Raw genomic sequence first — 23,872 nt, 5'->3', positions numbered from 1 at the left:
CCGGCTTTATAAAGCTTATTTATAAAATCGATAGAATCTACCCTTATAATTAAGGGCATTTATATTATAGTCCCCCTAAGGTAATAAGGGGAGACCTTAGTAAAGCCCTCTCTATTAGCTTTAGTTAGGTTCAATTAGATATCCTCTATTATAGTATTCGTAGTATAATAGGTCGGGAAGCTTTTAATAATAATGCTGAATAAGCGTTAATTAGATTCTACCTTTTAGCCGAAGGTAGGGTATACCTAAGTTATATCTATAGTATACTTTACTTTTTCTTCTTTAAAGGTAATAATTATATCGCTATTATAGAGCCTATAGGCTGTAATTACTACTCCTTTAGTGGTAGCCCTATTGATTATATTAACGATGTCGATTAAGGTGCGGTTCTAGAGGATTTCGCTAATAGTGTTTCCTTTAATAAGGACTTTACGGTAGATACGGGGGGGTACCGTAAGAGGAGCTAGGCTATATTAGGGTGGTATAGTAGCTGCGAGTCCTTATACGGCGATAGATACCTATATAATAGGGGCTATAGTAGGTTTTAGGAGATTCTATATAGCCTTATTAATTATGGTCTCAATCGTCTATATAAGGGTTCCGATAGAGGTATAGATATTGCCTAGGTCGGCCTTTTGCCGGGTAATCTCTGCTATAAAGTTTATAGCCTCTCGCACTCTTCCTAGTACCGCTAGGGGAATATAGTCCTAAAGCTCTTTTATAAAATCTATAATAATATTGGCTATTAGTCGCTTCCACCCCTAGGCAGGTTCAGTCTCGGTCTGGTTATACTGTATGCTATTTGCGATTGTGGTATTAGGGTTGTGGCGGCTGTATGCTATACCGCCCCTATTCCCTCTGTCAATATCTATTACTTTATCTGCGCCTACTATGCCTACTCCCTAGACGCGATGCGCTATAGGTGAGGGGGGTAAATAGACGAGAAAAAGCGATTAGGAATATCAGAATTGATTTTAGAGGCGGTTCTATGCCGCTACCTGGGTGCGGGCGAAATCGCGAAAGTTTTTCTGCTACTAGTTATATAAGCGTTATAGTTCTTCTAATAAAATATTAAGGCATTCGAGCTTAGATTTATCGGGGTGTTTTACAATCAATATCCTCTTATATTTACCGTAAAATCCTTATTAAAAGAAATATTATTAGCGGAATCTTTTAAAACTATACCCTAATCGAAATTATTAATATAATTAATAAAGCTACTACTAAAGGAGCGGTAGTCGCGGCCTATAAGCTCTATAGTAGTAATTAAATTATTACTTTTAAAAAAGAAAAGGCAAGCTATATTATAGATATAGCCTAGGTCTGCCCTGCCTTCGGTTAAAAGGTAGAACTTAACTAATACTTATTTAGTATTATTATTAAGAGTTTCCTAACCTATTATACTATAAATATTATAATAGAAGATATCTAGTCGAACTTTATTAAAGCTAATAGAGAGGGCTTTACTAGGGTCTCCTTTTACCGCTTTAAGGGGATTATAATGCAAATGCTTTTAATTATAGGGGTCGATTCTATCGACCTTACAAATAAGCTTTATAAGGCTAATATTATATACTAGGTAGAGATATTTAAAGCCGAACCCTATAATAATGCTATATACCCCCGCTAATACTATAATTACTTTAAATTTGGCTATATTACTATATATTATGCAGCGGTAGCCTGTTATAGCTAATACGGTTCTAAATGCCACCTAAAGGATAAATAAAGCTGCCCAACTATAATATAAAACTAATACGAATCCTACTTTAATTATTACAGACTTTACCTAATATAGTCCCGCCTCTATAAGGTGGCGAATAAATAATAGGAAAACGCTAGAAATTCCTATAGTAATAAACCGAGGCTCTTCGCCTTATATATTATATTAGCTGCTAATGCTATCCCTATAGCGGATTAGGGCTACTACTATATAGCTAGTAGGTTTTCCCTATATAAGCCCTTCCTCTAGAAATAAAGTTGCTTAATTAGAAGTATTAATAGGACCCCCTGCATTAGAGCTAGAAGTAGTATTACCGCCTTTTTTTAAGCTGCTCCTACTTTAGATTATAGCGTAATTATACCTACTTTAGGCACCTAACCTATAGCCACCCTAAATATACTGCCGCTATTATCCCCCTTACGACTATCTATATAATAATAGTCTTTTATTAAAATATATAGAAGAAAACTATTTTTATAAGATTAGTATTTTACTACTAGCGCGAGCCTAATATTATAGTGATCTAAGAACCTGCCGTGCCTAATCGGGTCTTATTAAGCCTAAGCCTTAGAAGATATATACTAATAGCATATAGTAGGAGAGTAGTAATATATATCTATAAGCGGTATAGGCTTAGTATATAGTTTAGTAAAAAAGGACCCAATTAGTATAGGATCTCCCTATTATATACTAATATCTACTCGATTTACTCTTTAGGCTATAAACTAAACTAAATAACCCCTTTTATTATATTTACTAAGCTTCTATCCTACCCCTATAGTACCTTTATTAGGGATTTTAATATATATTATCCTCTTTAGGATAGTTTAGACTAGACTTTATTTAGGATTAATACCTTCTTTAAGCTTATAACCTAATAGCGGCTTAAACTAGCCATCCCTTACGGTAAAATAATAAGGCAGGCACCTAAGAAGAGAAATAGTACCATCGACTATATATAGGTTATATAGGATATTATAATAGAATATCTTAGAAATGCCGATCTTATTAGATCCGATTATATCCCCTAGCTTATACGCATTAAGACCGGCAACTATTATATAAAAGCCCCCCTATAAAGAATAATTAAAAGTCCTTTAATTAATACCTCGCTTAGGTCGAAATTAAAAACCGACTTACTACCTTTTATGCTAAAGCCCTGCTTTACTCCCCTACTGAAATAGATATATATACTATATAGCTTACCGGCTAACTTTAGAGTATTACTAATATTATGGCCTTAAAGAAGGCATCTAAAGCTCTTAATATAGAGCCTTCGTAGAACTTTTATATTAAGATGGCTTAAAATACTATAAAAAAGGCCTACCGAAAATAGGTAATATATCGCACCTTAGAGAATCTTAGTGCTATATAAAAGGCGGGGGCGATCTAGTCTTATATAATATAAGAGGAATAGCGCTAATTATAAAGAGAAGCCTTTAATAAAGCTACCGCCTAGAATGCCGACCTATAGTCCCTAGAGAAATAAGCCTATCTATATAGCGGCCTCCTGCCTAAATTAAAAGAGATCCCTCTACTAAAATAAAATAGCTTAGGCCTGAAAGCTATAATATATAAAGAAAAAATATAGGTCTTTATTAAGTAGTTCTTTCCTACCTTTTAAGCTATTTACAATAATATCCTTAATTTAATATTCCTTTAGCTTACTACTACTATATTCCCCCCTATTGATTCTTTTTCCTATAAAGAGGTATATACTGTATTACGTAATATAGTAGGCTAGAAAGCATTAGGCCCTAATAGGCTCCTAATAGGATTCCTTAAAGTATATAGCCCCCTATTTATTACTACTTTTATATACCTCTTAAATAAGATATACTATATTAGGTATTACCTGGCTTTATACTAGGAGGCTAGAGTAGTAGTATTATAGAAACTAGGGAAAAAGCTAGAGGAGTACTCTAAGGTAAAAGGCTAAAGGCTAATATCGCTTTTTAACTTAATAGGAAAAGTCTTAGAAGTTATAATTATATAGCGGCTTACTATTATTCTTAAAGAGGGTAATCTCTTTTTAGACCTTTAAATAGGCAATAGGGTAAACCAGTCAATTAATATAGCCTTAAGTATATTAGTCGAAATTATATATATAACCTAGTACTATAGCGGGATCGCCTTACTATTTTAATTAGATATTTTAACTGCATTTAATACTATTAATTATATTTACTTTATCTACCTATTACTAAAAAAAAAGCTCCTGCCTTAGCTAGCGGTATAAGTATACGGCTTTACTAATTTGCATTTAGCGTAAATCTACTTTAAGGGGCAATTTATAAATAAACTGCTGATTACTATTAAGGTCTTTTAAGGGTCCTTTTTCTCTTTTATCTTCTTTTTTATTTATATTATACTACTCTATAAAAGACTATAGGAGGTTATATTAATTATTATACTAGGCTTTACTAATAATATTAATATTATAGCCTATAGGAGAGATATAGGGGAGATTAAGGTACTACTCGAGAAAGCGTAGGCTATTTATAATGATTAGTCTAAATAAATAGGATTAAATTTTAACCCTAGTAAGAGCGAGCTTATCTATTTTACCTATATATATAAAGCAGATAAGACCTTAATATAGCTTAGGACCGCTATAATATAGCTGAAATAATATACTAAATTCTTAGGGGTCGAAATCTATTATAAACTAAAATAGAGGGAATACTATATTAAAATCGCAAAAAAACTTAAGTAGTAGCAATTTGCGCTTATAGCGATAGCGGCCTCTACCTAAGGCTATTAATATCGGGAAGTATGCCTTATTTATATGTAAATTATCCAAACCTTTATTGCCTTTAATATAGGGGTATAGTATACCCCTACTGCCCTTAGAGGGGTAGTAAAAGGCATTATAAAATCCTTAGCTATAGAATAATTAGCCTATCTCTATATAATTACTAGGGCCTTTAAGGCTATACTGCTAAATACCCTTAAGACTAAGGCAGCTATACCCTTAATCGACTTCTATTTTAACTATATCTACTAATAGTTCTTCGAAAGAATAGCTAAAATAGATATAACTAATAGGATTAACTATGTATTAATAGTAGTAGTAGTGATATTCTAATGCCGATAAAAGAAAGGCTATTAAAAACCCCTAGCCTATATACTATTCCCTAATTTTAACCCTAGCTAGCCTTTAGCCGAAAAATAATTAGTAAAAGACTAATATAACTAATAGTAGAATAATTAGGTAATAGTAAAAGCAAAATGCCCCCGGTATAAAACCCTAGTAGCTAAAAGGGCATTAGACTTCTAATCTATAGCGAAAATAACCTAATTATATAAAGGCCTATAAAAGCATAAGTCGGTAATATTTACCTAACTCTATATAGAAAAAATTAGTTTTAACTCCTTTTTCTACCTCTAATAAGTACCTTTAGTGCTATTACCTCTCTACTGCTATAGGGAAAGCCTAGAAGACCTTTATTATATTATCTTCTCCTGCCTAAAGTATTATAGATAAAGGTATATACTCTTTAGACCTAATTTTAGCTTTAACTTACTTTACGATCGATATAGTATATCTATTATACTTAATAAACTATACCTTATATAGACGATTGCCTATTAGATATTTAGTATTAACTAACTTAATTAATTTTAATTCGCTTAATCCCTCTAATATAGTATAGCTAGAGGAGCTATTAAACTCCCTTATATAGCCCCTATATAATATTTACAGTAATCCTATAGTAAGAATAAGGAGCCCTAAGAATAAGTAAATCTTTTAGGCTTTATAAGCTAAAATTAGTCAATAGTTATTATTTTAGTATTAAAGGTATCCTTTTTCCCTTTCCTCTTTTTACTCTCTTTACTATTTTCCCCCCTTTTATCCCTATTATTTTTAGTCTACTCCCTTTCTAAAGCCCCTTTTCCCCCCTCTTATGCTAAAAAAACTTATAATAATATAATAATATCCTTTTAGATATAAGCCTATTATTTTAAGGCGAAGACCTTCTTTTCCTTAAAGTCTAATATCTCTTAGATTACTTTAAGAGCGCTAAGGCCCCCTATTGCTACTACTGCTACTACTGCCGCCCGTTTATACCCCTAAGAGGTAAATGCTTATTTAGCCCTCTACTAAAGGGCCTTATAGTTATCTACCTAAAGGCAAAGATAGTTAGCTAGTGATTTATACTATATATAAATCGAAAATATACCTCTACCCCTTTAGTAATAGTCTCCTATATATCTAGGAGTTTTTATATTAGGACCTGGTTCCTAGGGGTCTTCTCTAAAGGTATATATATTTTGCCCGCTAAGGCGTAAAAATAATAGGCCGCCTTAGTCTTTACCTATATTAGCCTTACTAGAGAGTGGGTATAATCCGGCTTATACCTTATTAATTGCAGTATTAATATTTAAGGTCCTCTAAATATATTAGATATAGCCTGTATAGCTATATATATAGTTCTCTAGGCTACTATATAAGGGTTAGAAGCGGTTCTATAGCATGCTAGACCTATACTTACCCCCTTATCTAGTATTGCCGACCGTTTAGGCATTTTTGCTTCTGCTATTGCTATTCTTATTCTTATTATTATTATTATAGCTATTGCTGTTGCTATTATTGCTACTACTGCCGATCTACTAATAGGGTTAGTATTAGCTCTATACTGCGATAGAGGGGTTATTATATACTTTAGAATTAGTGCTATAAAGGAAAAGAAGAAAAAGAAGAAAAGGTATACAACTAAAGGGTATTACTAACCTATATACTAATATAGTGCCTAAGGCTAATCGCTCCTATCTTTAAATTCAGCTTACTTTTGCCTACACACTATAAACTAATGCGCTTAAGATATGCCTAGGCCCCTAAAGGCGCGTGCCTAGCGAAAATACTGCTAATCCTACCCCCTTAGCCTTACCTTCCCCTTACTTCGCACCCGATAGTACTCCGACCTAGGCCTAATACTCCTAGAACCTATACTCGTACTCTTCCTAAGTAATACCGCTAGATATAGTCTTAAGCGGTTGCACACCTTACTTTTTTACGTATTAGATATCCGCCGCCCCTGCTGCGGGGCGATATAAAATAGAAATTAAGATTATAGGAAGGGTTTTCCCCCCGGCTGCCGGGTTTTTCCTTTCCGAATTATCTCTATAGAAGTACTAGATAGGTTATTTAGCTCTAAATAGCCTCTAGCGTAATTTAATAATAATAATAATAGAGAGGGCTTTACTAAGATCTCCCTTTACCGCCTTAGGGGGACTATAATATAAGCGCCCTTAATTATGGGGGTAGACTCTATCGACCTTATAAATAAGCTTTATAAAGCCGGCATTATATACTAAGTAGAGATATTTAAAGCTAAACCTTATAACAATACTATATACCCTCGCTAATACTATAATTGCTTTAAATTCGGCTATATCGCTATATATTATATAGCGGTAGCTCACTACAGCTGGTATAGCTTTAAATACTACCTAAATAGTGATTAAAGCTGCCTAATTACTATATAAAACTAATACGAATCCTGCTTTAACTATTACGGATTATACCTAGTATGGTCCTACCTCTATAAAGTAGCGAACGAATAATAAAAAAAAGCTAGAAATTCTTATAGCGATAGACTAAGGCTCTTCGCCTTATATATAATATTAGATACTAATACTATCTTAATTATAGACTAAGGCCGCTGCCGTATAGCTAATAGATCTCCCCTATATAAGCCCTCCCCTTAAAAATAAAGCCGATCAATCGGAAGTATTAATAAGACCTTTTATATTAAGGCTAATAGTAGTATTACTACTTTCCTCCGAGCCGCCCCTATATAAGACTATAATGCAACCGCACCTGCCTTAAATGCTTAACCTATAGCCACCTTTAATATACTACTACTACTAACCCCTTTACGATTATCTATATAATAATAGTCCTTTATTAAAATATATAGAAAAAAACTACCCTTATAAGACTAATACTCTATTACTAGCGTAAGCCTAATATTATAGCGATTTAAGAACCTATTACGCCTAAATAGGCCCTATTAAGCCCTAGCCTTAGAAGATATATATTAGCAGTATATAGTAGGAGAATAGCAATATATATCTATAAGTAGTATAGGCCTGGCATAAAAGAGACTTTCGCGATTTCGCCCGCACCTAGGTAGCGGCATAAAACCGCCTCTAAAATTAAATCTAATATTTCTAATCGCTTTCTCTCGTCTGTTTACCCCCCTCACCTATAGCGTATCGCATCTAGGGAGTAGGCGCGGTAGGCGCGAATAAAGTAATAAATATCGATAGAGGGAATAAAGGCGGTATAGCATACAGCCGCTATAACCCTAATACTATAATCGCAAATAGTATATAGTGCAATTAGACCGAGACCAAACCTGCCTAAGGGCGGAAGTAACTAATAGCCGATATTATTATAGACTTTATAAAAGAGCTTTAGGACTATATTCCCCTAGCGGTACTAGGAAGAGTGCGAAAGGCTATAAACTTTATAGTAGAGACTGCCTAGTAAGAGGCCGACCTAGGTAATATTTATACCCCTATTGGAACCCTTATATAAATAATTAAAACCATAGTTAATAAGGCTATATAGAATCTTTTAAAACCTACTGTAGCCCCTACTATATAGGCATCTATTGCTATATAAGGACTTATAGCCGCTATACTACCCTAATGCAGCCCAGCCCCTCTTACGGTACCCCCTTATATCTACCGTAAAGTCCTTATTAAAGGAAATACTATTAGCGAAATCCTCTAAAACCGCACCCTAATCAAAATCGTTAATATAGTTAATAAGGCTACTACCGAAGGAATAGTAGTTATAGCCTATAGGCTCTATAGTAGTAATACAATTATTACCTTTAAAGAAGAAAAAGTAAAGTATACTATAGATATAACCTAAATATACCCTACCTTTAGCTAAAAGGCAGAACCTAACTAATGCTTATTTAGTATTATTATTAAAAGCTTTCCAATTTATTATATCGCAAATACTATAATAGAAGATATCCAGTTAAATCTTATTAAAGCTAATAGAAAGGGCTTTACTAAGGTCTCCCTTTACCGCCCTAAGGGGACTATAATATAGGCGCCTCTAATTATAAGGGTAGACTCTATTGACCTTATAAATAAGCTTTAAAAAGCTGGCATTATATATTAAATAGAGATATTCGAAGCCGAACCTTATAATAATGCTATATACCCTTGCTAATACTATAATTATTTTAAATTCGGCTATATTACTGTATATTATATAGTAGTAGCTTACTATAGCTGGTACGGCTTTAAATGCTACTTAAATAGCAATTAAAACTGCCTAACTACTATATAGAACTAATACGAATCCTACTTTAACTATTACGGATTACACCTAGTATAGTCCTGCCTCTATAAAGTAGCGAATAAATAATAGGAAAAAGCTAGAAATTCCTATAGCGATAAACTGAGGCTCTTCGCCTTATATATAGCATTAGATGCTAATGCTATCCTAATTATAGACTAGGGCTATTGCTATTATTATTATTAAATTACTCTAGGGGGCTATTCTAAGCTAGAATTGCCTATCTAGTACTCCGGCAAATAATCCGGAAGGGAAAAACCCGAGGTCCGGGGGGAAAACCCTTCCTACTAATACACTTATAACGACTGGGGAGTCGGGCCCCCGGGGGGGCCAATAGGTTTCCAGCATATAAGGAAGGTAAGTACGCTATCGCTTAGGATTATACCTAGCGGTAGTACTAGGAAGAGTGCGAGAGCGATCCAGAGAAAGTAGGTCCAGAAAAAGGTAGGTCTAGTATCTATAGGGGAAAGGTAATCCTAAATCGGTACACTATAAATCGAAAGTAAAGTAGAGGTTATATAAGCGGGGCAGCGCCGGCTGCGTAATACGCGCGCCGGCTATGCGGCGTATGTATTACGCAGGGGCATTAGAGCAAGAGTAAAGGAACTTTCTATTATCGGGGCTATATCGGCGGCAAATTAGCTGCAAAAGGGGTGCTTAATAGAAGGCAAGCGGTATCAAGTCAGGGGTTAGAGTAAGCCAAATATAAAGAGAGGGTATAGGGGCCTTTAATCGGGCGAAGATATAAAGATACAGGTGCCCCCTAACTTCTTAATCCCTTTTTCTTCCTTTCTATATAGCCGTTATATTTCTATATATAATCCCCTTAAGCCCCGTTCTCTAGTGCTGCGGGGATAATACTAACCCATACGGTAGGGCGGTAATAATAGCAGCAGTATTAGCATTAGCAATAGCAGTAGCAATAGCATTAGCAGCAGCAATAGCAGCAATAGTAACAGCTATAGTAATAGCAATAATAATAATAGTAGCAATATACCGAAAAAGTCGGTATCTTTAGATAAAGGGGTAGGTGCTACCCGCTCCCGCTATACTAGCATTACTAACCCATTATTACTAGCCTGGCAAGCTATAAGGCTGGCCCTACGACCCCTATCTAACGCAAGCTGAAGACCCTAAATATTATTACTACTCTTAATAAGGTAGGACTTAACCGACCGAACCCTAATCTAACTAGCATTCGAACGATAGTAATATAGTATAATGCTATATAGGGCCTAAGGCGGCGTATTTTGCATATACTATAGTAGGGAAGACCTGCCGACCCTTTAAATAGACTCTTAAGAACCAGGAGTTTATTTATACCCTCTTAGGTGCTTAGGAGGTACTAGCCGTAGAGGGGGAGGTATATATAAAGTGCGGGGACTATATAGGATAAGTGCTAATATAGATAGGTCGATAACTACCACGCCCTCTAGTTAAAGGCGCGGTAGGTATTAACTGCCTACGGTAGGGGGAAGGTAGTAGTAGCAGCAATAGTAATAGGGGGGAGTATCGCTCCTAAGGTAACCTAGGAGGCATTAGACCTTAAGGAGTGTAAGGTAGAAGTATTAAAGGGCATTTAGGCCGCATTAGAGCTGCTCGTCTCTTAGGGGCAGAAAAAGGCGGCAAAAGGGGAGGGAAAGAGGGGGGAGAGGGAGGGGGGGCCACTATAGGGGCCAGCGGGGGAGGGGGAGGGGGGGGGAAAGGGGGGCTCTAATATTAATATTATAGCTTTAGAGTAGCTAAAAATTAATTACGTTTATCCGCCTATTATATCTCCTCTCTCCTATATTAGGATATTATTATTAGGTATTAGGGGCGGTATCGGGCGGTTAGGGTCGGCCTAATGCCTCTATAGGGGCAGGTCGCTAGAGCGATTAAGCAAGCTAGAACTAGTTAAAGCAATTAAGGCTAAAGATCTAATATATAAGTCGGTAGGCGAGGCTTAATTTATTAAGGGTAATAGAGATCCTTTAGCGGTCTTAGAAGAGGCTTGGGCCGGTTTTATATAGCTATTAGCGCTATCGTCTATATTTTAGGCAAAAGAGGATTAGGTAATAATAGTCTTTAGGGGCCTCCCTATATCGGCAAAAAGGCGAGGGTATAGTAGGGATTTAGCGCTAATAGAGGAAGGAGTTTAGTCCGATCTTTTCTATATAAAGTTAGGTAAGTATAGCTAATTTATATTTAAAGAGGCTATTATAGAGCTAAATTATTATAGCTATAGATTAAAAGTCTAAGGCTCTTTATGCCGCAATAGGCCTATACCGCCGCTGTCTTACTCTTATAGTAGCTCGGTATTTAGACTATTTAATAAGCCACTTTTTTGCCAGGCATTCTTCGGCTATTAGTTGCTATAGGTTGAGTTCTAGGAATAGGATATATATCTAGGGTCCTTTATAGTTGCTCTACCAATAGTATTAAAGTATTCCTACTACCGCAGTAGAGGTATAGTTAATTCGCTTAGCTATTCTAGTTTTTATTATCCTTTCTAAGAATCGCTAGCGGATATAATTTAGGTATAAATCGATAGGTAGTGTAATTGCCTTAATTTTAAGGATATCTATTAGTATAGCCTTAAAGGCCTTAATAATAGTTTAAAGGCAAAATAATTATTCTATAGTTAGTAATTTTGCGATACCTTTCGCCACCCCACTAGAGGCGGTAGGGGTATACTAAACTCCCGCACTAAAGGCGATAATAGTGCGAATAACCTATATATAGACTAATCGGGCCTCCTTATATTAATATCCCTATATAGAGGCCGCTATTGCCGTAAGGGCGAATTGCTACCGCTTAAGCTTTTTAGCTATTTTTACGCAGTATTTATACTACTAAAGTTTTCAGTAGATCTTAACCCCTAGGAAATGGGCATACTATTTTGGTTGAATTATTATAATCCTAAATCGGACTAGCGTCTCGTCTGCCTTATAAGCGCGTATAAAATAGATAAGCTTACTCTTCCCTAGGTTAAAATTAAGCCTGGCTTATTTAGACTATTCTTTATAGATTATCTATACCTTTTCGAGTAGGGTCTAGGTCTCCCCTATACTCTTCCTATACGCTATAATATTAGTATTATCTACGAACCTTAGGGTAATAATAGAAGCTATTTTTTTAAGCCTCTTATAGAGCGGTATGATATAAACTAAGAAGAGGATAAAAGAGAAGAAAGACCTTTATAAGACCCTAGCGGTAATAAGTAGGTTATTGGTTAATTTGCCCTTAAAGTAAATTTATATTATACGAGAGTTGGTAAAATTGCAGACCTATACTATAATCTATAGTAATAATCCCTTTTCTAAGAGTAGGTAGGTAAATCGAATATAATTTACTATATTAAAGGCTATAGATATATTAAGCTAGAGGAGCGAGGCGATCTTACTATAGTGCTATACTATACGAACTATTTTTACGAGAGTACTAAAGGCTATATTTATAGAACGATTAGCTCTATTTCTTATCTAAAGGTCTAAGAGTAAATTGCCCTCCTTAAAGGTAGTAGTAAGCTAGTATGCTATTACGGCTTTTAGGACTTTACCGGTTAGATTAAATAAAAATATTAGTCTTTAGCCTCCCGCTTTAGAGTATTCTTTTAGTTTCTTTCCCGGCTTTCTTAATACGACTATATAGGCCTCTTAGAATTAAGCCGGGTAGTGCCTAGTATAGCAGGACTTATTGAGAAGGTGGGTGAGAGCTATAATTAAGGGGGGGCTATATGCCTTAAAGAATCCTATAAGTAGCCTATCCGGTCTAAGGGCCTTCTAGCTGGCTATATAGTAAAAAGCGGTATAGACCTTTTTATATATAAATCTCTTATATAGTGGGAACTCTATATTAGCGAATTAGGGGAAGGTCGGGTCTGGTATATCCTTAAATATTATATAGGACTAAGGGAAGAAATATTAAGCGAGGACCTATGCTTTTTTGCTATATATAGTTGCTAAGGGGTGGCCGGGGCTAGCGTATTTAAGTAGTAGGATCTCCCTAAACTCGGGGGGGAGGCCGCTATATAGTCTAGCCTATCGTTCTAAGGACTAAAGGTCTGCATTTTATATTATGGCTTTCCTTAATGCCTCTTTCTAAGAGCGTTATCGCTTTTCTTATACGACCTAGGTTTAGGTAGCTCCTATATCTTAGGCGGCCCTATAGTTTTTAAGGGTATAGTATACTACCTACTTTTAGTATACTTTCTTTGCGGCGATAGCAGCTATTTTTATGCGGTTATTTTACTATAGTTCTGTGGTAGGGGCTTTAGGGGTTTTCTTCGGGGCCGTAATATCTATAATTTCTTAGAGTTAGTAAGTGAGCTATTTAGTATATATATCTATTTCTTTAGGAGAGCTAAGTAGGGCTACAGTAGTAATAGGTATAAGGCGGTTTTTAGCTTTTGCCTAAGCGAGGTATTAATTAAGGGATTTCTAGCTGTTTTTCGGGTAGGCTTTAGCGGCTTATAGGTTGCCGGTATCGATATAGATAAGCTATAGGATATAGTCGGACCCAGCGAGGTCTATATTGCTGAGGTACTTAATAGTAAGGTTTTATATAACCTAGGTATAGTCTATAGTGCTATTTCTTTTACTTAGCGCTTGCTATATGATTTCGCTATAGGGGGTCGCTAGGCCGAATCTCTATTATATTATAAGGTTGAAGAGGGTATTAATACTAGGTAAGGTTCTATCTAGGCTATCCTATAAGGGATAATGCATATTAAAGTCCCCGATGAATGCGCTTTAGGGTTAGGGCAAAAGCCTTATAAGGTCTATAAGGGGGGTAGTCTAATTATATTTATAGCCTGGAGAGTAGATAGAGTAAATATTAGTTTTAAGGAGGCAGACTTTATATTAATTAGGTCCTTTCTCAGTAGTCTATATACCGAGACTATACCGCTTATAGATATATATTACTACTCGTCTGCTATAGGCTGCTAATATGTATTTGCTAAGGCTTAGGCTTAGCGGGGCGCGGCTAGGCGCGGCGGGTTCTTAGATCGCTATAATATTAGGTTTGCTTTAGTAGTAGAGTGCTATTCGTATAAAGGAGGTTTTCTTCTATATATTCTAATAGAGGACTAATATTATACGGATAGGTATATAAGGATCGGTAGTAGCGGTATATTAGTGGTTATAATAGAGGCAGAGGTTAGGGCCAGAGTAGGTATAGACTTTAGGGCCAATAGGGTCCCAGTCTATCCTAGTATTAAGACCGGTTATAAGAATATAGTAAAGGTATAGTTTAGTCTAGTATTAAATATTCCTTTAGAGATAGAGCCCCTTCGGCTAAGGCAGTAGCTATATTTATATAGGGAGGATCCTCTTAAGATAATACGCTTAATTAGTTCCATTAAGGGTAAGGCGCTAGCTACTCTATATCGGTTCTATTCCGCAATAAGAGTAGTATTTATAGATATTATAGGAGGCGCTATAAAGAGCCTAAGTCGGCTAGTATAAGAATTCCTGGCTAACTCCTACTGCTTATTTAAGGTTCTATAGAGGCGGGACTACGCTAGGTACGGGCCTTTGCAGTTAAAGTATAACTCCCTTTATCTATAGGAGACTATTAGGTAGGCTTACTCCCCTTCTAAGTGCTTTTCCGCACTATATCAGCCGCACTATAGGGCCGCTACGCAGTAGGCCGCGATATATCTAAACTTAAAGCAGTTGTAGTACTATTTGGGGTGTAGGGCGTTATTATAAGGTTCAGCTTTAAATATCTCTACCTAGTAGATAATACCAGACTTATAGAGCTTATTAGTGAGGTCAATAGAGTTTACGCCTATAATTAGGGGCGTATATATAGCGGTCCTATATAGGCAGCAGGGGGAGGCTCTAATAAAGCCTTCTCCGTTCGCTTTAGTAAGGTTTCAATAAATTTCTTTAGTTGCGATATTCGCTATATAGCTAGTAAGGAAATTCTTAATAATAAGACTGAATAAGCGTCGGTTTGGTTCTGCCTCCTGCCTAAAGGCGGGTCGGACTTAAGTTATATTAGCGATAAGACTTTTTACTGCTTCTTTTATAAAGGTAACGATAGTATCGCTGCTATATAGCCTGCGTGCCGCGATTATAGCATTTCTAGTAGTAGCTCTATTAATGGTATCTATAATTTCGATTAGTATTCGGTTGTATAAGACCTTACTAATACTATTACCTTTAATTAAAATTTCCCTATAGATATATAGCGGGACCGGAAGGGGAGCGATAGTATATTAGGGTAGTATAGTAGTAGCGGTGTATCCTTATGCTGCGATATTTGCCCAGGTGGTAGCCGGCGCCTATTTTAGGATATCCTAGAGGGCCGATTTAACGGCTTTTTTGATAATCTTCGAAATTATATCGATAAAGGTGCCGATAGGGTCTAGGGTGGCTTTACTATAGGCTATATTGGCTATAGTTTCTATAATTTCTCGCACTTATCTTAGTACTACTAGGGGGATATAATCCTAGAGCTTTTTTATCGATTCTTTAATTATAATAGTAGTAGGTCGCTTCTGCTCTTAGGTAGGCTTAATTTCGGTCTGGTTATACTACGTACTATTCGCGATCGTAGTAGTAGGGTTATAGCGGCTATATATAATGCCGCCCCTATTCCCTCCGTCGATATCTATTACTTTATTTGCGCCTGCCGCGCCTACTCCCTAGACGCGATACGCTATAGGCGAGGGGGGTAAACGGACGAGAGGAAGCGATTGGGATTATTAGAATTGATTTTAGAGGCGGTTCCGTGCCGCTACCTAGGTGCGGGCGAAATCGCGAAGAGTTTTTTTTTTAGGGCTATTGCTATATAGCTAGTAAATCTCTTTTGCGTAAGCCCTCCCCTTAGAAATAAAGCCGACCGATTAGAAGTATTAATAGGACCTCTTATATTAGGGCTAATAGTAGTATTACTACTTTCCTTCGAGCCGTCTTTATATAAAACTATAGAGCGACCGCGCCTGCCCTAAATGCCTAACCTATAGCTACCTCTAATATGCCGCTACTATTAACCCCCTTATAATTATCTATATAATAATAGTCCTCTACTAGAATATATAAAAAAACCACTCTTATAAGACTAGCACTTTATTATTAGCGTGAGCCCGATATTATAGCGATTTAAGAACCTATTCCGCCTAAATAGACCCTATTAAGCTTTAGCCTTAGAAGATATATATTAGCAGCATATAGCAGGAAAATAGCAATATATATCTATAAGCGGTATAAGCCTAGTATATAGTCTAGCGATAAAAGAACCGATTAATATAAGATTTCCCTACTATATACCAATATCTACTCTATCTACTCCTTAGGCTATAAGTTAAACTAAATAACCTCCTTTACCGCATTTACTAAGCTCCTACCCTGCCCCTATAGTGCCTTTATTAGGGACTTTAATATATATTACCCTTTTTAGGATAGCCTAGACTAGACCTCGCTTAATATTAATACTCTCTTTAAACTTATAATATAATAGTAGCTTAGGCTAATTACTCTTTATAATAAAATAATAAAAAGGGCCTTAGGAAAGAGAAATAGTATTATCGACTATATATAGGTTATACTAAATATTATAGTTAAATATCTTAAAAATGCCGACCTTATTAAGTCCGATTATATCCCCTAACTTATATATATTGAGACCGATAATTATTATATAAAAGCCCCCCTTTTAAAAAATAGTTAGAAATCTTTTAACCGATACTTTGCCTAAGCTAAAATAAAAAACCGATTTACTATCTGCTATATTAAGGCCCTGCTCTGCTCCCCTACTAAGATAGATATATACGCTAAATGGCTTACCGGCTAACTTTAGAGTATCGCTAATATTATAGCACTAAAGAGGGCATCTAAAGCTTTTAGTATAAAGCCTTAATAGAACTCCCGCGCTAAGATAGCCTAAATAGTAGTAAAAAAGGCCTACTAAAAATAGGTAGTACGCTATACCTTAGAGAACCTTAGTATTGCCTAAAAAGCAGGAGCGATTTAATCCTATATTATCTAGGAGGAATAGTGTTAAAATCCTATAGTAGCCTATTAGGCTGCTGGCCTAATGCTCTGCTGGCTTACTGACCTTCTGTCCCTTATACCGCCTCTTTGACTTATGGTAGTCTTACCTTAGGCCTTTGCCTTTTACCTTAGGATTTTCAGTGGATTATTTACTGTATATCAAGTAAGATAGGCCTTATTAAAAAAGGTGTGGCATTGCTAAATTAGCGTGGTGGGCCTACTAGTGTGGTGGCGGCCTACTAGTGTGGTGGCTAGTCCACTAGTGTGGTGGGTAGTCACTAGCGTGGTGGTTAGTCACTAGCGTGGTGGCTAATTACTAGTGCGGTGGTTAGGGTGGTTGGAAAGGCTGGATATAGTGGGGCTGCTGACGTATTATATACGTGGCATAGCGAGCATTACGGGGAGCTTTCTTACTGGCTACCTGGATGCCTGGGCCCACCCCTCCTTCGTGTATATATAGGATAGCTTTCCCCCTTCTTTCTAGATAGTAGAAGGGTAGCACAATCGAGTCTGTTAATGCACTATATGCCTCTTAACTTCCACCTTCCCTGCGTTTCTGGTTATCTTATATTTGCCTTGCCTTTACACTTGCCCTGCTTTATAGCACTTGTATAGTCTTAGGACTTAGTGAAAAATCTAGTATTTATACTAAGATTAGTTCACAGGTCGCAGACAGTCTTGCGCCATCTAGCTAGCTAGTAAGGCTTTGCTTTTATAGTGACCTTGAGAATTGCAATAAATAGTATTAATTATAGCGAGAGGCCTTTAATAAAGCAACTGCCTAAAATACCGACCTATAGTCTCTAGAGAAATAGGCTCGCCTATATAGTAGCCTCCTGCCTAAATTAAGAGAGATCCCCCTACTAGAATAAAGCAGTCTAGGCTTAAAGGCAATAATATATAAAAAAAAAGCACGAATATTTATTTAATAGTTCTTCCTTACCTTTTAGGCTATTTATAATAATATCCCCGATTTAATATTCCCTTAGCTTACTATTACTATATTCCCCTTTATAGACTCTTTTACCTATAAAGAGGTTTATTCTATATTACGCAATATAGTAGGCTAGAAAGTATCGGGCCCTAATAGGCTTTTAATAGGATATCTTAAAGTATATAGCCTTCTACTTATTTAAACCCTTATATACCTCTTTAACGAAATATACCGCATTAGGTATTACCTAGTATAATTCTAAGAGGCTAAAGTAGTAATACTATAGAAGCTTAAGAAAAGGCCTAAAGAATATTCGAAAGTAAAAAGATAAAGACTAATATCGTTATTTAACCTAATAGGAAAAATTATAGAAGCTATAATTGCAAAACGGCTTATTACTGCCTTTAAAGAGAGCAACCTCCTTTTAGACTTTTAAATAGATAATAAGGCAAACCGGTTAACTAATATAATACTAAGTATATTAATAGAGATTATTCGTATAACCTAGTATTATAGTAGGATCGCCTTACTCCTTTAACTAGATATATTAGCAGCTTTTAATATAGTTAACTATACCTACTTTATCTACCTACTCCTTAATAAAGGGCTCCTACTATAGCTTATAGTATAAGTATATAGCTTTATTAATTCGTAAATAGTATAAATCTACTTTAAGGGATAGCTTATAGAGAAATTACTAATTACTATTAGGGTACTATAAGGGTTCCCTTTTTCCTTTATCCTCTTCTTTATTTATATTATATTATTTTACGAGAGGCTATAAGAGATAGCCTTAACTATTATATTAGGCTTTACTAACGATATAAATATTATAGCCTATAAGAGAGATATAAGGGAGATGAAGGCGCTACTTAAAAAAGTATAGCTTATCTATAATAGCTAGTCTAAATAAGCTAGATTTAATTTTAATTTTAATAAAAGTAAGCTTATCTATTTTACCTATATATATAAGGCGGATAAGACTAAAGTATAGCTTAAGACTATAATAATCTAGCTAAAGTAGTATACTAGATTCCTAAAAGTCGAAATCTATTATAAGCTAAAATAGAAGGAATACTATATTAAAATTATAAAAAAACTTAAGCGGTAGCGATTCGCATTTATAGTAATAGTAGCCTTAACCTAGGGCTATTAATACTAAAAGGCACGCTTAGTCTATATATAGATTATCTAGACCTCTATAGCCTTTAGCGCAGGGGTATAATATACCTCTACCGCCCCTAGGGGGATAGCAAAAGGTATTACGAAATCCCTAGCTATAAAATAATCAGCCTACTTTCGTATAATTACTAAGGCCTTTAAGGCTATACTATTAAATACTCTTAAGACTAAAGCGGCTATGCCCTTAATTAATCTCTATCTTAATTATATCTATTAGCAGTTCCTAGAAAGAATAGATAAAATAGGTGTAACTAATAGGATTAACTATATATTAATAGCAGTAGCGACGATACTTTAATGCTAATAAAGGAAAGGCTACTAAAGACCCTTAGCCTATATACTATTTTTTAATTCTAACCTTAGCTAGCTTTTAGCTAAAGAGCGATTAATAAAAGACTAATATAACTAATAGTAAAGCAATTAAGTAATAATAAAGGTAAAACGCCCCTAATATGGGATCTTAGCGGCCGAAAGGGTAATAGACTTCTAATCTATAGCGAAAATAACTCGACTATATAAAGGCCTATAAAAACATAAGTCGGTAATATTTATCTAACTCTATATAGAAAAAATCGGCTTTAATTCATTCCTCTGCCTCTAATAAATACCCTTAATACTATTACCTTTTTACTACTATAGGGAAGGCCTAAAAGATTTCTATTATATTATCCTCTCCTACGTAAAGTATTATAGATAAAGGTATATACTCTTTAGATTTAATCCTAGCCCTAACTTATTTCGCAACCAATATAGTATATCTATCGCATTTAATAAACTATACCTTATATAGACGATTGCCTACTAAATATTTAGTATCGACTAATTTAATTAATTCTAGCTCGCTTAATCCCTCTAATATAATATAGCTAAAAGAGCTATTAAATACCCTTATATAGCCCCTATATAATATTTATAATAATCCTATAGTAAGAACAAAAAGCCCTAAGAATAAGTAAATCTTTTAGGCCCTATAGGCTAAAACTAATTGATAGTTATTATTTTAGTATTAGGGGTATCCTCTTTCCTTTTTCCCTTTTTACTCCCCCTACTATTTTCCCCCTGTTTATCTCTATTATCCTTAGTTTACTCCCCCTTTAAAGCCCCCTCCCCCCCCTCCTAGGCTAAGAAAACCTATAATAATATAATAATATCCTCTTAAGTATAGGCCTATTATTATAAAGTAAAGACCTTCCTTTCTTTAAGGTCTAATATCTCTTAAATTACCTTAAGAGCGCTAAAGCCCCCTACCGCCGCCGCTATTACTATTACTACTGCCCGATTATGCCTCTAAAAGGCAGATATTTATTTAGCCCTCTATTAGAAGGCCTTTTGGTCGTCTACCTAAAGGCAAAGATAGTTAGCTAGTAATTTATACTATATATAAATCGAAAATGCACTTTTATCCCCTTAGTAATAGTCTTTTATACGTTTAAGAGTTCTTATACTAAGACCCGGTTCCTAGGGGTCCTCTCTAGGGGTATATATATCTTACCCGCTAGGGTATAAGGATAGTAAGCCGCCTTAGTCCCTACCTATATTAGCCTTACTAGAGAGTAGGTATAACCCGGCCTATACTTTATTGACTGCAGTATTAATGCTTAGAGTCCTCTAAGCGTATTAGATATAGCCTATATAGCTATATGTATAATTCTCCGGGCTACTATATAAAGGTCAAAAGCGGTTCTATAGTATATAAAACCTATACTTACCCCTTTATCTAGTATCGCCGACCATTTAGGCATTTTTGCTTCTACTATTACTATTCTTATTCTTATTATTATTATTATAGCTATTGCTATTGCTATTATTGCTACTGCTGCCGATCTACTAATAGGATTAGTATCAACTCTATACCGCAATAGAGGGGTTATTATATATTTTAGAATTAGCGCTATAAAGGAAAAGAAGAAAAAGAAGAAAAGACATTAAATTAGGGGGTATTACTAACCTATATACTAATATAGTGTCTAAGGCCAGCCGCTCCTATCTTTAAATTCGGCTTACTTTTACCTATACACCATAGACTAATATGCCTGAGATACGCCCGGGCCCCTAAAGGCGTATGCCCGGCAAGAATACTATTAATCCTACCCCCCTAACCTTACCTTCCCTTTATTTTATACCCGATAGTTCTTCGACCTAGGCCTAATACTCCTAGAATTTATATTTGTATTCTTCCTAAGTAATACCGATAGATATGGTCCTAAGCGATTGCGCACTTTACTCTCTTACGCACTAAATACCCGCCGCCCCTACTGCGGGGCGATATAAAGCAGAAATCAAGATTGTAGGAAGGGTTTTCCTTCCGGCTACTAGGTTTTTCCTTTCCGAATTATCTTTATAGAAGTATTAGATAGGTTATTTAGCTTTAAATAGCCTCTAGCGTAATTTAATAATAATAATAATAGGCCTGGTATATAGTCTAGCGATAAAGGAACTAACTAATATAAGATTTCCCTATTATATATTAATATCTATTCTATTTACTCTTCGGGCTATAAGCTAAACTAGATAACCCCCTTTATTATACTTGCTAAGCTTTTATCCTGCCTCTATAATGCTTTTATTAGGGACTTTAATATATACCACTCTCTTTAGGATAGCTTAGATTAGATCTTATTTAGTATTAATACTCTCTTTAAACTTATAATACAATAATAGCTTAGGCTAATTATTTTTCGCGGTAAGGTAATAAAGAGGGCCTTAGGAAAGAGAAGTAGTACTATCAATTATATATAGATTATACCGGATATTATAGTTAAATATCTTAGAAAAGCTAACCTCATTAGGTCTAATTATATCCCCTAGCTTATATATATTAAGACCGATAATTATTATATAAAAGCCCCCCCTTTAAAGAATAGCTAAAAGTCCTTTAACTAATACCTTACTTAAGCTAAAGCAAAAAACTAATTTACTATTTACTATACTAAGGCCCCGCTCTACTCCCCTATTAAGATAGATATATATGCTAAATAGCTTACCGGCTAACTCTAGAGTATTGCTAATATTATAGTACTAAAGAGGGCACTTAAAGCTCCTAATATAAAGCCTTAGTAGAACTCTTATACTAAGATAGCCTAAATAATAGTAAAAAAGGCTTACTGAAAATAGGCAGTATACTATATCCTAGAGAACTTTAGCACCGCTTGAGAAGTAGGAGCGACCTAGTCTTATATTATTTAGGAGGAATAGCGCTAATTATAGTAAGAGGCCTTTAATAAAGCAACCGCCTAGAATACTAACCTATAGTCTCTAGAGAAATAGGCTTGCCTATATAGCAGCCTCCCGCCTAAATTAAGAGAGATCCCTTTGCTAGAATAAAGCAGTTTAAGCCTAAAGGTAATAATATATAAAGAAAAAGCATAAGTATTTACCTAATAGTTCTTCTCTACCTTTTAGGCTATTTATAATAATATCCCTAACCTAATATTCCTCCAACTTACTACTACTATATTCCCCTCTATAAACTCTTTTACTTACGAAGAGATATATACTATATTATGCAATATAGTAGGCTGGAAAGCATTAGGCCCTAATAGGCTCCTAATAAGATTTCTTAAAGTATATAGCCCTCTACTCATTTAAACCCTTATATACCTCCCTAACGAAATATACTATATTAGGTACTACCCGGCCTAGTTTCGAGAGGCTAAAGTAATAATATTATAGAAGCTTAGGAAAAGGCCTAAGGAATACTTAAAGGCAAAAGGATAAAGACTAATATTATTATTTAACCTAATAGGAAAGGTTATAAAAGCCATGGTCGTAAGGCGGCTTACTACCGCCCTTAAAGAGGGTAACCTTTTCCTAGACCTTTAAATAGGTAATAAGGTAAACTAGTTAATCGATATAATACTAAATATACTAATAGAAATTATTTATATAATTTAATACTATAGTAGGATTGCCTTGCTCCTCTAATTAGATATATTAGTAGCTTTTAATATAATTAACTATACCTACTTTATCTACCTACTCTTTAATAAAGGGCTCCCACTATAGCTTATAGTATAAGTATATAGTTTTACTGATTTGCAAATAGTATAAATCTACTTTAAGGGATAGCTTATAGAGAAATTGCTGATTATTACTAAAGTATTATAAGGGTTCCCCCTCTTTTTTATCCTCTTTTTTATTTATATTATACCGCTCTATAAAAGGCTATAAGAGGTAGCTTTAATTATTATATTAGGCTTCGCCAACGATATAAATATTATAGCTTATAGGAGAGATATAGGGGAGATAAAGGTGCCAGTTAAGAAAGTATAGCTTATCTATAATAATTAGTTTAAGTAAGCTAAACTTAATTTTAACTCTAGCAAAAGCAAGCTTATCTACTTTACCTATATATATAAAACAGATAAGACTAAGGTATAGCTTAGGATTATAATAATCTAGCCGAAATAGTATATTAGATTCCTAAGAGTTGAAATCTACTATAAGCTAAAATAGAGGGAATATTATATTAAGATTATAAAGAAACTTAAGCGGTAGTAATTCGTATTTATAGTAATAGCAGCCTTAACCTAAGGCTACTAATACTAAGAAGTATGCCTAATCTATATATAGGTTATCCAGACCTTTATAGCCTTCGGCGTAGGGGTATAATATACCCCTACCGCCCCTAGAGGGGTAGCAAAAGGTATTACGAAATCCCTAGCTATAAAATAGTCAGCCTGCCTTTATATAATTACCAGGGCCTTTAAGGCTATACCGCT

The sequence above is a fragment of the Ustilaginoidea virens genome, chromosome 3, assembly GCF_000687475.1.
Source record: "Ustilaginoidea virens chromosome 3, complete sequence".
NCBI classification, from domain to species: domain Eukaryota; kingdom Fungi; phylum Ascomycota; class Sordariomycetes; order Hypocreales; family Clavicipitaceae; genus Ustilaginoidea; species Ustilaginoidea virens.
This window is presented reverse-complemented; position numbering follows the sequence as displayed.